Source organism: Octodon degus, unplaced genomic scaffold (genome assembly GCF_000260255.1).
Source record: "Octodon degus isolate 3935 unplaced genomic scaffold, OctDeg1.0 scaffold00210, whole genome shotgun sequence".
Classification (NCBI taxonomy): Eukaryota; Metazoa; Chordata; class Mammalia; order Rodentia; family Octodontidae; genus Octodon; species Octodon degus.
Window position 1 is genome coordinate 2,796,327 of NW_004524786.1, and position 16,351 is coordinate 2,812,677.

At 44.9% G+C, this 16,351-nt stretch overlaps 1 long non-coding RNA gene across 1 annotated transcript; it reads right to left on the reverse strand.

The window, feature by feature from the left end:
* Nucleotides 1–1,365: 1,365 nt before the first annotated feature.
* Nucleotides 1,366–16,056, reverse strand: LOC111813665. Its single transcript, XR_002818860.1, has 3 exons — nt 15,954–16,056; nt 10,658–10,661; nt 1,366–1,376 (listed from the first exon to the last, which is right to left on the reverse strand). It is a non-coding gene; the product is annotated as an uncharacterized LOC111813665 (long non-coding RNA).
* Nucleotides 16,057–16,351: the final 295 nt, after the last annotated feature.

The following is a 16,351-nucleotide window of genomic DNA, read 5'->3' on the forward strand; positions in this document are numbered from 1 at the left end:
ATTGATTTCATCAGGTGTAAAATGTGGGGCAAAGGCAGGCTCCCTAGAGCAGCAGTTGTAAAGAGCAAGGCTTCTTGTGGACCTGGATTAGGGAGCATCTCGTGATTGCGCACTTACAGAGATAGCCAGGAAGGATTTCACTTGGGACACTATCTTAAAACTAAGTCCCAAGAAGGAGAAGTGATGGCAGAGCAAGAGCCCCCTCAATAGAGATTAAACCCTCCAGTTTTGCCCAATCAAATGAGGAAAGAGCTGTGGGAGACAAAATATAAAAAGCTAAACCATGTTTAAGTCCAAGGGATCATTTATTATGGAAGGAAAACATTTTGATTTGTGTTCAGGTTGAGCTGCCCACACAGTTGGCTCAACACAGCTCATCATCACCGGGGTTCATGGTGGAAGCTGAGAGAGGGGCCCACACCGCAGCCCTAGATGCCCCAGTCATCCCACCTCCACACCTTCCAGCTGTGCCCATGGACCCTTGCACCCCGTGCTGTGCTTGGGGCCTCGGGAGCCACAGTATCCCAAATTGGAAGAGGACGAAGTAAACCATAATGGTGGCCATGGTTGTAGGAGCAATGACTGAGGTGTCCTCTGGGGAGGGGCATGAGCAAAGCCAACTCAGAGGTGGATGTCATCCCTGGTGGGGAGATGGGCATGATGCACGCCTGGTCACTGCTGCTGAAGCGTGGGTGCTGGACAGCGAGGCTGAGGGATAGCAGACTGCTCCCCTTGGACCGACAAGCTGCCACTGGCACCAAGAGAGCGCACCCACGGCTCTGAGGTGATGTGGTGGAAGACCCAGCCAGAGGGGGAAGCAGCAAGCAGGAGCCTGGGCGCCCAGTGCAGGACTCAGATTTCCTGTCTGACAGAAGACTGAGTTGTAGGCTGTTGTACGGGCCGTGCAGGGTTATCCATCCAGTCCCATAACCTCTTCTATAGCACTTAAGTTTGTAGTGTGGATATACCACATCGAAACTGCCACCGTTCGCACTGGCCAAGAAGATAGCTTTTATTTATTTCATGCTCTCAATTTGCAATTCAGTCACCCATGTTCCCAGTTTCTTTCATCATTTACTTTCTCCTTCCCACTTGTAAGGCATGAGGGACATGCTACAGTAGCCAGATCGCTGGGTGCTGTCGCAGCTGCCCCCTCAGATGCTGTTCAGGAGGCTTCTGCCTTGCAGGCCACCTTCCACCGAAATGCTTCTGCTTTGCATAAACAGTTCCATTTAACTCAGAAAAGGGCTCAACAAATTGTTAAACAATGTTCTTTCTTTCTTTCTTTTTTTTTTTTTTTTGAGGAACTGGGGATTGAACTCAGGCCCTTGCACTTGCCAGGGAAGCGCTTATTCCACTGAGCCATCTCCCTGTCCCTGAAACTGTTCTTCATGTGTGAGCATCTTCCCTTGCTCACTACGGGGATCATCCCTGAGGGTCACAGCTCACCCATTTCTGGCTGATGGACGCCACTCACATTCCTGAGTTGGCTCTCACCGATGCTGGGTGCACGCTTCAGTGGGCGCTTCCTCGGGGCTTAGTTTTGCTTCTTCCCACACTGGTGAAGCAGCTGAACCTGTCATTGGGCATTGTCTGGATGCCTCTAGTGGCCTGGGCTGCCCGGGGGCATTTAAGACTGACAGTGGCCCAGCTTATTCCAGTGCTTCTTTCCAAACATTTTGTAAAACTTTTCCGTTTCCCTTACCTCAGGAATTCCTTGTAACTCTGAAGGTCAGAAATATGTTAAGCATGCTTACTGCATGCCCAACTACAGAAACGAAAGGGAGAATCCTTCCCTATGAAATTTGCACATCATAATAACCCTCACCTGGCAGTATATACTATCAACTTTTAAAATTCTATTAGGGATGGGATTGCAGCAGCAGAAAGGTGATTCGAACAGGTAGAGGAAGCAAAGATAGGAAGGGTCCTTAGGAAAGATCTTCATACTGGACGATGGAAGGGACCTAGTACTCATATGGGGTCAAGGTTATGCTTCTGTCTTTCCAGAGAATGCTGAGTGGCCTATCTGGGTCCCAGAGCATGCTGTCCAGCTGTATCATGGACTCAGATCCAGAGAAGGATTTGATTCCACCCTTCAAAAAGCTGATGCAGGGCTAGCCTGATAGCTCAGTGGACTGAAGTACTGCTTATGCAGAGCACAGTGACCGGGATTTGATCCCAGGCACCACGAGCCATACTGACCCCATCCCCAGGGCACACTGAGACAGCAATCGAGACTGCATGTGGTGGCCCGCACCTGTAATCCCAGCTCTTGGGAGGCTGGAAACAGGAGGATCACTATGAGTCTGATCTGTGTAGGGAGACCCTGTAGACCCTGCACTAAATACATTGAAAAAAATAGCTGATGTTCAGTTGGTGTGGCAATGATGCTTCAGAGACTGTGCCACAGCCTACTGACAAGGAGGGGCTAGAAACGACCTGGGACTGATTAAGGGAATTGACCCAGGATGCCCAAGAGATAGCAGCCAAAGACGGGGACCAAAGGTCTGAGCAGGTGACAGGCTGCAGGGAGAAAACTAAGCTGAAAGCTACGTAAAAGAAAGGTGCCCAAAGTTACTAGCATTCTTTTTTTTTTTCTAGCATTCTTATTTTTAAAAAAGAATAAAAATAGTAAAAGAACGAGGAGGAGAAGAAGAAAAAACAATACAGAATTTCACTAAAGAAAAAAATAGAAATTCAACAATGGTTGTTACATTATATATTGTATTAAAGCAAATAAAATACAAAAATATATTAATCATGGATAAAATATTTTGTTCCAATTCTTCATGTAAAAGATCTCTGCTATTGACTTACAATAATTACAAACTTCTAAAATTGTAAAAGAATTACTACAATTAAATTTGGTCAAAAATATGTTTGAGTACGTTCTGATTTTTTTTAAAGATGTTTGTCTGTCCAATCTGTTAAGTGGTATGTTGGTTTGTTTGTGTGCTTGTTCTAACTGTGAACAACTGTTTTTTAATTTGAGCTCAACAATTTTTTTGCTTTTCTTTTTTCTTTTGCATTTTTGGATTATTTGTTCATAGTTTAGTTTGGTTTACAGATTTAAAAACATAGTGCAACTGGGGCCTTAGAGGTATCAAAATGGTATCAAAAATGGTTTTCTCATAGGTCATCACAATTGTTAAAATAATTCAACAAAAATTCCTTAGTGTAGGGAGAAATTACTGGACAGGGTACCACTTGATGGGTAAGAAAGCAGCGACCTGGAAAGTGTCCAGCTCTTGTTCACTAATAGGGGCCCCAATTATCTCTATGTCCTTATGGGTGACACCCCAATAAATGTTGTTAAAATATATTATTGCAATATGTTTATACTTGTCATTATCAAAAGATTAAGTTTTCTAGACATGAATCAATAAAGTTTTCTGATTTGGAGATGTTCAGACATAAAACTAAATAAAGAAACAAAAGGTTGCACATGGTTATGACAATTTATTGTTATTGATCTCATGGAATATTAAATGTACTCATGGTTCCAGATGTACAGGTTTTCCAAAATGTAAATCAGGCATTATTTATGGTGATAGAATTTTCTTTCAGATACAGACATGTGTCTTTCACAAAAAATTTTGTGTTGCACACCCCATTAAAGGTTAACAAGTTAGATAAAAGTTTCTTATGTACTATGTAGAGCTGACTAAGAAGGCTATCTTTACGTCCTACTGGAAATTCAAGTGTGTTACAAAATGTCATCATGATTGTCATGCTATAATATGATGCGTGGCTTTTGATTTCTAATTTTCTGTGTAAAATAGATAACTTTTGTCTGTCAAACTTCTAAAGTGATTCAAACACTGAAATATTCATGGTTGGTAGGAAATAATCTATTTTTGTATAATAGTAAACTCACCACTCCCACTACCATGTAATGTCATTAACCTTCTCTTCCCGATGTTCAACAACTGAGGTTAGGAGACCAAAAACTAAAAAGATACATGGGCCATAAGGAAGCCAATATTTTTACTACAGCCCTCTGAGGTCAGTGAGGACCCAGGACAGGTGAGAACATTTTCTGTGACATTCTCTAACTCTGGTGAGTTATACAAAGTCCTGGCCAAGAAGATTTTGAGACCACAGAGGAAAGCAATCAACCATGCACAGTGCCTAGGGAGTGTCACTAGGGGAGAAAAGTGTCCCAAGTTTTCACAGGCAGAAACTTGGTCAAGCAATGGCCATGACTCATCCATACAGCTGACACTGACAGAAAAACTGTATTATGCCTGATTCCAAGATAAATCTTCTGGAGACTTAACTGACCTTGATGGCAAAAAATTAATTTTACTTAATACAGGTCTCACCTTAACTTGGCTTTAAACATCCTGCAAAAATTATAACTACAAGAGGTATTAAACAATGCTATAATAATATGCTAGCTATTAAAGAAACTCAAGTCACTAACACCTTGTGACAATTTTCATCTACACCAGTAACAAACTACTGTTCGGGGTTAATGGAGTGTACAGGGTTAAATTGTTGCATGCAGGAACCTAAAATTCTTGGACTTGGAATCTTTAGCCTAAATGACTAAGTTCACTCAGAATGAAAGGGTTTGAGAGTGAGGAGGTCTTCAGAGCCCCCCAGGCACAGCTCCTCCAACTTCAGCTGATCACCCATCACTTGTAATTACAAAACAGAAGAGGGGGAAGTTTGGCCAGAGGCTGAGGCTGGAAATCGATCAGATTGATCACACATGCAGGGCTGCAGCAAGGCTAGTACCAAGCACCAAGAGTGCCTGAGGTGAACCGCAGGAACAAGTGTCCAAGCCAATCCAAGAGAGCAGGTTGCCAGGCAGAGGATTGGCATGTGACATCAACCTGCCCACTGTATAAGTAAACACACTGCAGTCCTTGAGCAGTCCTTTTTCTCCTAGGAGGAGAGGAGTCTCCAGCTGACCTCTGTATTCTGACTCACCTTTTATTTTTCATTCTCAACCATCGTTTACTCTGAAAATGTTGAGAGCTGTGCTAGATGCAGCATTTTCCAAGTAGGAAGTGTTAGGCTTTTTGTCACAGTAAAGAGACAGGAAAGATAAAAGAGGCCTTTATTGTGGGCACAGGGAAGGCAACAGGAAAAAAGAGGAAAAAAGAGACAAGGAGTTTGGGGAGCGGGGCCTGGCCAGGGGAACAAAGGCTATACAGGGCCAGGGTGGAGGTGGGGCTTGGGTGGCAGTCTCTGTGACGTGGCAGGTAGCGATTGGGCAGGAGGTAGGAACAAGGAAACAGGATATAGTGAAAAGGGAGTAGGAAGTTGTAATTTGATCAGGGAGGAGGAGGGCGGAGCTTAGCACCTGGCTCCAGGGGCTGGTGCCATAGTGGCTCACAGCCATGATGACATAGCAGAATTTTTATTAAGGCGGAGAAAACCCATAAGGAGGTAGATAATATTAAATTCTACCAGGCTTTGTCCTTTCTTGTAGGACAAAAAGCAAAAAGAATTTACAGGTATTTCTTCGACCCCAGGAGAAACCCTAGGTAAGAGACAATGGTGGAAAAATGAAGACATTGGATTCTAACCTTAACTTTCCCTTGCAAAATGAAGATTATAATTCTGACACTTGAGAATTTTGGGGAGGGTAATAATGAAATACAAGCCACAGAATACCTGGCAGTGCAAAGTGCCTTGGAGGTGCTCAATAAGTGTTAGCTTCCCACATATTAATCTACTTCGTCTGTGTATTGATTGGAGAAATAAATTATTAACAGTTTTCAGACAATTAAGAGTAAAGAGACAGCATTATGCTACCATGGATTTTTTTTTTAAACTTCTCTGGACAGTGAAATCAACAGACACATCGTTTGTAATTTTTCATCTCTACAGTTTGCTCAGCCCACCAGTGAATACTACCCATGGGCCTAGTCTTGGGAGCTTTAAGACCTAATTGTAAAAACAAACGAAACCATGGGAAATACCTACAGAGAAATAAAATGCTAATAAAATATGTACGTTTTAATAAGGGAGGCAGAAGGACTGAAACGCCCTAGGTTTTGTTAATACAAATGGCAGGAAGTAGTGTATATGTGAGTTCACTCGGCAGCCAGAACACTGGACAGTGTAACCAGCATTCTTGGTTAGAGTTTGGGCAAACTAACCTAAAGCAAATGAAATTCTGATTTGGCAATGTGTCCTTTTAAGGCCACAGCATGTTGTAGAGTATGTCTGCATTAATCCCCAAATAAAGAAAGGATCAAACTTTCCATGACCTGACTTCTCAGCAGACTGCCTCATCACAAACCCTGGGAAGCCCAAATGGCAGGCTAATTTTTTTTCTTCCCCAAAATTGAAAACAGCTTGAGCTCTCTAAAATCCTTGTCATCTAGCAAGGCAGATAGAAACTAGAGAAGAGAGCAACCTCATAACAAAATAACAGCAGGATTAGCTCACAGAGAGATAGGACTTGGAGGCATGCAGCAGAACACTATTTCTGCAGGACTGTGACCTTGAGTCTCCTTGCTCTGGTCTTGTGGCATTATTTAAAGGATGGAGAGAGACTTGAAATTAGAGAAGGCACTTAGGTGCCCTTCCTCCAGCCTGCCTTCTGAGACTATTTCTAGCTGGACCATTGCAACCCAGGAAAGGAGAAGAGTACAGTGAGGGCTTCCACTGCGTTGAGTTTGCCATCCAGTGCGGGAAGTGTGCAGAGGTGGAAGTGAAGGTGCGGCCCCAAAGGGGACAGTCAGTGACAGTCACTGGTCCATTAAACCTGTAATCTTAAAAGTGGAATCTGCCAAATCCATTTCTAATTTAGTGAGCAGATGATAGAGGAAAAGAGTCAGCAAATCATTCTGTACCTTTCACTCGGCCCCTAAAGCACAGTTTGTCATTTTAATATTTTAATTGTGTTTCTGAAAAATGGGTTCCACTGCTGTGGACAAAAAAAGATGGAAAGTCATAATACTAGCTGATTTGTGGAAAGTCTTCTGATTTTAACAGGAATATATAAAACTTGGAGAATATATAAAATTTGTTTTTCATACAAAACACCAACAGCAACAGCAAATAAAGAACATGACTAATGTTTCCCCAAGGAAAGTTAGCATCTGGAAATCAGATTCTTTTTGTGCGCAGTGGCATTTTCCTCAATGCATTTAACTTCTCAATGACCTATGGGCTTGCATGGAGCTTTTCAATGTTAGAAAGGCTGATAGCTCTTTGCTAAAGGCAAACAAACAAACAAACAAACAAAAACCCAGTATAAATGGAGAGGGAAAATTTTACAAGTGACTCGACAAAATACCATTGAAATCTTAATTTGGCAATGATTCATTCTTTTTTTTTTTTTTTTCTCCTCGAATGCCTTCAGGGCACTTTTGGCTGGCTAGAGTGTTGTGGGGATCGAACTACAGCAACCTGAGGCTGACAGCTTTGTGGAAACAGCCACTTAAAGAACGGAGCTAGGGCCAGGCCCCCTGCAATGATTCATTCTTAACATTCAGGTTTCAATAGGAATAAGTTGGTCTCACATGCACTTGAAAATCCAGAGCACAATATTCATAATGTTGCCAAAAGAGGCTCTGCACAAAATTCACAGCAGACACCTACTGAGGAGGCAAAAAGGAAGACTGTATAGGAAGACAGAAGAAACAGGAAAAGGAAGTAAGAGGAGAGGAGGGAAGGATGAGAGGTAAAGGGGGAGGAGGGGAGGAAGAAGAAATGAAGGAAGGGAGGGAGGAAAAGGGCCAAAGAAGGTGAGAACCTGCCCAGCGAAGACCAGCACAGGCGGCACAGTCTTGTGCAGAGCTCGGGGTGCTCTCGTTCTGGTTCCCGTCCTCCCACTCCTTCCAGCTGTGCTGCTGCTGCCCAGTCTTGGGACGGGAATATCGCTAGGCAGCCAGGGTGGGTGGGGAAAGCACAAACAGGAAAAGGAAAGACAACAAGCCGCAAGTAAAACTCTTTAGGAAACCTTACTAATCAGACCAACTTCATCCTCAACAAATGTGATTTGGAGCAGATGATCCTGAGACTAAAAGGAAAAGAGAAGTTAGAAGAAATGGACTTAGGTTAAATCGCTGTTGTCCACCACTTATTCAGAGGACTTTCTTCCAGGCCCTGGTACGCCTATCGCCCATGAGGACTCCATCCACCCCTAAGTTACCTGCCCCTCTAGGGCAAAACCAGAATGCACCAATCAGCCTTTCCTTGGGCTGCAGCCCCCAGCACACTGTCGGCCCCACAACTGAATTGCCTAAGTGGAGTTAGTAACTCATGTTTGCCCAGCAGACAAGAAAATAATTAATTAGCAAGAGGTACACAGTGAACAGAATCCCTTACGTTAATTCCATAAAACATTCTTAGTTTAGTGAAATATACAACTCTAGTTTCTACAGTTACCCTATTTGACTTTACAAAAAACATGTCCTGTTAGGGGAAAATGTTGTTTGCTAATGTGTGTGCTATGATATTTTCTAAACACTACAGAACAAACCCTAGACCAGGTGTGGTGGTGCACCCCTGGAGTCCCAGCGCTTTGGAGGTAGGATACAATAGGGTATGAGGCCAGTCTGGGCTACTGTAGGGAGCCCTTTTTAATCCTTGTATTGGCCCAGGAAGATTGTATTTGTAATGCCATGGATAAGTTATTGGAATCCCATCAAGTTAATTCCAATCCATCACTTCCAGGGCAGCCCATGGTAAGAATAAAGATACTAAAGCATTTTTATAGTTATGGGGAGCCAGGGGGTCCTAAGTCCAGCCATGGTGATGGCTATCCAGAACAAAGACCTCTACCCAGGGCCAAACTTGAGTTTTATTCAGTCATAAAGGAGGAGTGGCTTGAGGATGAATGAATGACTGAGACTTGCAGGAAGTAAGTGAGCACTGTGAGCTGGGCTAGGTAGGAGGCCTGCATTTACCTCTGCGATAGGCAGAGCAGGATATGCAGAGGGTAATCTGCATTATATTACTGAGATAACATCAAACGTTTTGGGGTCTGGAGCTTCAGCTGTGATGTGTAGTCTTTCAGGCCCCAGGAAGTCATAGCCTCCATCTCGAGGCTTGATCCCAGCAGACAATGTGGAACAATGGCTCTTTGTCCTGTCTCAACCTGGCTCATATTAAAGAGCACAGATGTGGGTTATCAGGGAAACATGCCTGCCATCTTCAAAGACTACCCCAGCACCTCGGCTAGACCAATATGCACTGCTTAAAGTCAATTGAAGGGATAAGGAAAAGTCCTAGCCAGCTCTGTACATATCAGTACAAGGAAATTGGGTCAGGCTCAGCCAAAATGGAGGTGATTGGCCTTCTTTCAGGGGGGCCTCCACAGGTGACATAAGTAAGCTCAAGGCAGCCTGGACCATATAGTGAGACTCTGTAGGAAACCCCACTAAACCAAAACACCCAAAGCCTAAATTTATCCAATGAACATTTTTCAAGCACCCATCCCAGTTGACAATTTTAGGCTGCACTAAGCAGGACCAAAACCATCTATGTCTCATAGAGCCTCCAGATGTTAAGCAACTAATTACCTAATTAATCATTTGATTAACATTGTGATTGATGAATGCTTGATTGTTTGGATAGGGTTTGTGTGTTGAAGCTTCTTCCCCATTGTGAGGTAGTGGGAGCGCAGAAACTTCTGTGTGTGCGATTTTAGACGGAGCCTTTGGGAAGAAATTAGGCTTTAATAAGGTCAATAGGGTGGAGCTGTCATGAGTGAATTCTGGTGGGTGTGTAAGAGAAGATAGGGGGTTAGAAGAAAGACAGATAGACAGACAGACACACACACACACACACTCCCTCTCTGACCAAGTGAGATCCTGCTCCTCCTTGGAATTGTCAACTAGAAGGCTGTCCCCACACGTGTCCCTTTGATCTTGGACCTCCAAAACCACCCTCCTTATAAGTCACCTTGCTTGAGATATTCAGTGATTAGCAACAACATGTGGACCGACACAAAGCAATTATGCCAGCGCGCAGCTTGCTACAAGAGTATGTAGCCTAGAGATCTCAGAAGTGGCTTGAGAAAGCAATGATGCTTACATTTATGCAGAGAAGTTAATTATGTGAATCAAGAAAGGGAGAATCATTGCTTGCAAGCTTGTTGGAGGCCCCAGAGTAGGAAGTACCACAGATGTTGGCAGAACAGAGGTGGGCAGTGCAGCTGAAGCCCACCAGCAAGGCAGGGCAGCACAAGGGCAGCGAGTGCCTGGCAGAGGTGCACAGGCTTACAGAGAGGTGGACTGTATACTCTGAACTGAACCCCCATAGCACTAAGAAGGGCTCCTCTAGTAAGCGCTGGACTGCTCATGAAGAGGGTCCCAGTCAGAGCGTGCAGCATGGCTGATGCAGGTGGAAGTGCTTCTTCTTTCTGAATCCCTCCTCCCGTCCTGCACTCTTTGCTAACCTTTGATACTGAAAATGCTGCGTTTCCAGAGGAAAGGCTTACTCCTAATGCGGACCGAGCTTGTAAGCACCTTGCCTTGGTGAGGCAACAGAGCGAGCCTCCTGAGAGTCCGGAGTGACATGGCTAGGAGCCTTGTCCAAGGCCGCAACTCGTAGTTGCCTTATGAAGAAGCAGCTGCTGTTGTCAGACCTGTGCAGAAAAGAGTAAATTCAGTACAAGTAAATAGATTTGATTATCGAGAGATTGCACAGTACTTTCGCTTCTCACCACATCAATATTTCTTACCAACCTGAGCCAACTTTCCACTGAGCTCCTCGATCTAGAACGTTGTGCAGGGCAAGGCCTCTGCCCTGTAGAACTCACCCCATGTGCGTCGACTGTGAGTCCCCAAGAGGGAAACCCAGCTCACTAGTCTGCCCACGCCTGCTGAGTGCAGAGTGACTTATTCAGCCGAGAATCTCGCAATACGATATTAGCGAAAGGCTGCTAGTGTTATCTACAAGGAGCCGTGCTAGGTGTCCCCAAGACACGACTGGGCTTGCACCATGTGAAAACATACCATTAAAAATGCCAGACCAGACCCATTTCCTAGAGAACGAATCAGGTGGCTTTTAGTGGGTCTCCCTTTTTAAAATAAATGACAAAGAAGTAATGTTAGAAGACCCTGAACCCCTGGAAGGAGAAACACTGGATTCAAGAGATCATCGTGAGGTTTTCACAGTGAGGACTGAAACACACATCCCTCTTCTCAGCGAGCTCTGAATCCACACCAGTGACTCTTTCCCACTTGACTTAAGCGTCATGCCAATTATACAATATTTTGATACTATTTTAATTCAAAGAAAGGAGTTATTCTGGATGGGAGGCTAATTAAGACAGACATCTCTCCATTCTGAAAAATAAATGCATATTGTGGAAGTTGTTAATAGAGTCTCTGTGTTTGTTTTCCTGTAAAGCTAATAAAAACTGTCTTTTGCTCTCTGGCCCTCTCCAAGCCATGGTCTTCTCTGAAGGGCTTGTCCAGGAGCAGAGGCACCAGCGTGGGGTTGCTGGAATAGCGGGTTTCACATTGTTTAGGTTCATTAAGTTTTAATGTGATTGACGCTGGGATCTCAATAGAAAGTTTTTCTTTCCCTTTCTAAAATGCTGCAGGGAGGAATTAGTCAGGAGATTTGCTTATCTCATGACAAGGGGAGACCTGAAGACAACTTGTCTTCTGCTCTAGTCTTCCAGAGAACTCTTGATGAGTTATTTTAGGGATAATTTTGGTAGGTTCTGATGATTCACACTGCACTGAGGTATCATGCTCTGATTTCATTAGGAAGGATGTAATAAATGACCTATTTCAGATAAGTACATAGAAGGAAGCTGTCTTAGCACACAATAACTACTTGGGAATGTTTATTCAATTGTCTAATCTTGTTAGTGACAAATATTTCCTGAGTCATTTTCTCTTTGATGTCAATGACTTCCTCTGCTAGTCACGCCAAAGATTCAGTCCACCAGTGCTGGTTCCCAGCTTCAAATGAAGGGAATCAGCACTACGAGCTCATGTGGCAGGACAAGTCCCATCTGAAGACAACATGTAGGAAGCGCAATTCTGGCACACAACATTGACATACTTCTCCAGCGGATGCGGGTCTGCCGCCTGGCACCGAGAGAAAACCCCCAACGAAATTTGTTTTCTCTCCAACCTTCCTCTTTCACTACCCTATAAACCCTAATCTGTTGTTGACCGTAACCTTGGCGACAAGAATGACAAGAATATAAAACCAAAACATCACTCCCTTTCCATGAGGAACTGCACATTCCCAGCAGATCTAGATAGCTGCACACCAAATTTCCTCTCTCCTCTCGGAGAGCTGGTGCTCGCCTTCCTGCCAACTCCGTCCCTTCTCTTAGGAAGAACGGTATTCTCTATTCCTCCATGCAATCAGAGAAAGGTGGTAGCCCTGATGGTAGCCAACTCCAGGCATAGCCTCTCCTACGGTTCTTGGTCTAATTCACATTTTCTAAAACAGAATTTGGTGGCCAGCTCAGGTGTCTACTCCTAGCACTCTCAGCTGTGGCCAGGACCAGTGGCTGTGTGCTCTGGGTCCAGACTGGAAAGCTAACTTGTGCTCAGTGATCCATGTGCCCATTACCCTTGCTATGTCTTTTCCCATCTAAATTTAAATGCATCCCTTCCAACCTACATCCAAAAGTGTAAAATTTACATGAATATCATAATCAAGGCTTGGGGAGATAGATGGGTGATCCAAGAACCTGCCTGGCAAGCGTGAGTTCCCAGGTTCGATCCCCAGTACTGCATGCCAAGCCAGCCCAGGAGCCACGAGCACACCACGCTAGCCCCAAAACTGAGTGTGGCAGCACATGCCTGTAATCCCAGTGCTGGGGAGGCTGTGACAAGAGGATCACTATGAGTCCAAGATGTGTAGCGAGACCTTATATCAAAATAATAATAATAATAAAACCTAAAGATTTTGACTTTCTAACAGGATACCTTTATAAATGTCCACTGGAGAAATCTTGCCATAACTTTCCCCCTAAACTAGTAACTCTAAGCATAAGTTGTAGGGCATCTGACTGCCCCCTTAGATTTGTCAGAAATTAGAAGCTTTGCACTCTGTCTCCAATAGTCTGGGGCTGCCTGGGAGAACATCAGGTATAAAGCTCCCCAGCTGACCCAGAGATAGTGGTCCAGGCTGAGAAACAGGCTAGATTCAATACAAGGGAAAAGGAGCAGGGACTAAGTGATGGGGTTTCCCCACCAAACAAAAATTCTGCTGTCGTCATGGTGGAAAGCCATCATGGCACTGGCTCCTCAAGGCCATGTGAAACGCTCCACCTTCCTCCTCCCTAGTCAAATTACAACTTCCTACTTCCTTTTCACAGTATCCTAGTTCCTTGTTCCTGCCTCCTGCACAATCACTCTCTGCCACGTCATGCAGACGGCCCCCCAAGCCCCGCCTCCATCCTGGCCCTGTATAGCCTTTGCTCCCCAGGCCAGGCCCTCGGAAGCTCTGTCTCTCCTTTCCTGTGGTCTTCTCTGTTCCTACATTGAAGGCCTCTTTTGTCTTTCCTGCCTCTTCACTGTGCCAAGAAACCTAACACTAAGAATTTGAGATCAGGGTCTTCTGTCAGGGTTCAAACCCAAGAACACCAGCCATTTAGTGTTTGTAGGTGAAACACACAAATCAACTCCGTACAAATCAACTTCCTCGCTGGATTTTCACTGCGGTATTCAGCACTTGGGGTCTGTGGCCAGAAATGTCCAGGTATTCTCATAAAGCTCATACAGCCTTTCACTACAAATATGGGCATCTCTAGCCAAGCTTGGTAACACATGGCCTGCACCTGCCAGGAAGGTAGCACGTGTAGGCAGCCATTGCTTCTACAGGCGATGAACATGGAGAGTCTGCTTCCCAGCCAGATGGGTTCAGTTATCCTCAGAGATCAAATGTCCACCAAAGGCAGAACATATGCATCCCACAAGAGAAGGGCGAATGGGCTGCGCTCAGCGCCAGAGCACTGCGAGGGTGGCTTCATCCTGCTCGACAAGACTCATGTTCAGCGTGGAGGAACTGGGCTGCAACTCCAGAACCTTGGGCATGATGCTGCTGGTGAGGGACATGCCTTGGGGTCGTGGGTTTTGTTCCCATCACTGTCGGCGCTGGGCCACGTGTTAGGTGGACAAGGGAGGCGATTTTATTCCCTCCTGTCCTCTCCTTCCTTCTCTGAGCTCCTTCTCCTCTCCTCTCTTTGCTTTTTTCCCCTTCCTCATCCTCCTTTCCTTTCTTAAACATCTTCTTTAGAAAGTTTCTTAAATTCATTAATTCGTGTGTATAGTTAAAAAATCTTATGGCAGAATGTCAACACATTGTTTTCATTATGATTTCTCAGGAGCTCTGCTGAATGCTGCCCGTATAACAGGATACAAAAAATGAGCCCAGCCCCCATCTGTGAAGGAAAAGAGAGAAAGATGCAAGCAATGACAGTAATCCCACAGGCAGCATAAAAATGACGAGTGGGCTAAGCGCCACTGAATAGGTGTGGGATGCTACAAATTGTATGAAGTGGGACATGCACTGGTGGAGGGGGCAGGACGGATGGTAAAACAGTGAGAGGAGCCAGTGAAAGGCAGGAGGAAGGTGGAAGTTTGCACATTCCTTGGGATGGGGGCCCAGTGAGGGACAATCCAGGTAATTCAGAAATTAATAGACTCCTGAGCAAGAGGAGAGAGCAAGCCTGTTGTGCATTGGCTCCAGCACCCCAGAAGTCTCATAGGTCCTAATGCCCAGTGCCTCAGAACAGGGTGATATTTGGAAACAGGGCCTTTTTGGGTGTGGTGAGGTGGAGGCCCTCCAGGAGTGGAGTGGATCTTTCACCCAGGATGCTGGTGCTCCTGTGCTCCTGGGCCAGAGGTACAGAGAGTGAAGTGGCCCTGTGAAGGAGAACGGAGAGATTGCAGGCAGGCTTCCATGCCTAGGGAATGTCCCAGAATGCCAGGGCAGGCAGGAAGGACCTCTCCCCCAGAGTCTTTGGAGAGAGCCTGATTCCAGAACAGCTTGAATTTGGGCATCTGACTTCCACAACTGCAAGCAGATAAATTTCAGCTGTTTTCAGCCACCTGGCTGATGGAATTTGCTGTTACTATACTGGGAAACTGACAGGAGTGTGAGTTAAACACACCAGTGGGTAGGCCAGGCCCTGAGCACGGGCCTGGGAAATGGGTTTTAATTTAGGTAATTACGTTTATCAGTACGTTTTAGACATAATGGCCTTACTCCTCCTGATACTGTTGTAGGCAGCCAAATTAGACAGAAATATTATAGGCAGTTCGGATCAGGCCCTCAAGGAGACAAGATGGAAGACAAGGTGACTTTGCAGCTTGGAAGAGACAGACACTCCCGTGTGGGCCACATCTCAAGACCAAGACAAAAGAGGAAACACAGCTACATACTTCCCTAGGGATGGGCATCAGGGATTGATATTCTAAATAGTTATCAATCACCTTGAAAGAGCCCAAGTGAGTCACAAGCCCAGCCCCCAACAGGAAGAGACCCTGTCCTGTACCCATGCCCACTTGCTATGTGACTCGCTTCCTCATTTGGTCCTGGATTTAATCAATTTTACCTGAGCAATGGTGCTTGTGATCTCATTGGTTGATCATAGTTTTGTCCCACCTCATGCCCTTCTAAGCAAGTTCCCATGTTCTCCACCACCTTAGACCCGCCCCACTGCATGGTTTTACTCTGCAAAAGTCCCTGGAAAAGACAACTTCCTGGGTGCTGCAATCCAAAAATGAGACAACTGGGAGACAAGCCCAAAAAGAAAAGAGTGCTTTATTTTAGCTGGTACCCAGCGGCGACACGTGGCACAAAGTGCCTGAGTGCGCACCCAGGAGGGAGAGACAAGGGTTTTTAAGGCTGAAAACCGCAAAGGGGAGGTCTCCTGACTTGAGCGCGAGTGCAGCACAGGGGTCAGCGTCCACTTTCGGGAAACAGGTTACATTTTTTTCAACCTGCGGTTACAATTTTCAGGAACAAATAATTACAATTTATGGTTCGGTGTTGATCACGGGACATACTGTGTGGAGTGCTCTGGGGTAAGAAATAGTTCAGATCTTAACCTTTAACACACTGTGGCTTAGAACAAAGGAATAATTTGAACATTAATAAACTGTGTTCGAGGTCTGATGGATGGCTTGAGCCACCAAGATGGAGTTTCAGTTGTCAGCTTATACCAAACAATCCTCATTAATAAAGTTACAGTGGAGATGTACAGAGGTGTATAATACAATGGCTATTCTGGTTACAAATGGAGTCAATCACATAGGTTATAACAGAAACACACAGAATTGTATAACAAAATAGCTGTTCTAATTACAAAAACGGAGACAGTTACATAGGTTATAACATTCTCCACTGGTTTTTGTAGCCGAGTCAAATCATTGACTCATCAGGGTTATAACTTAGC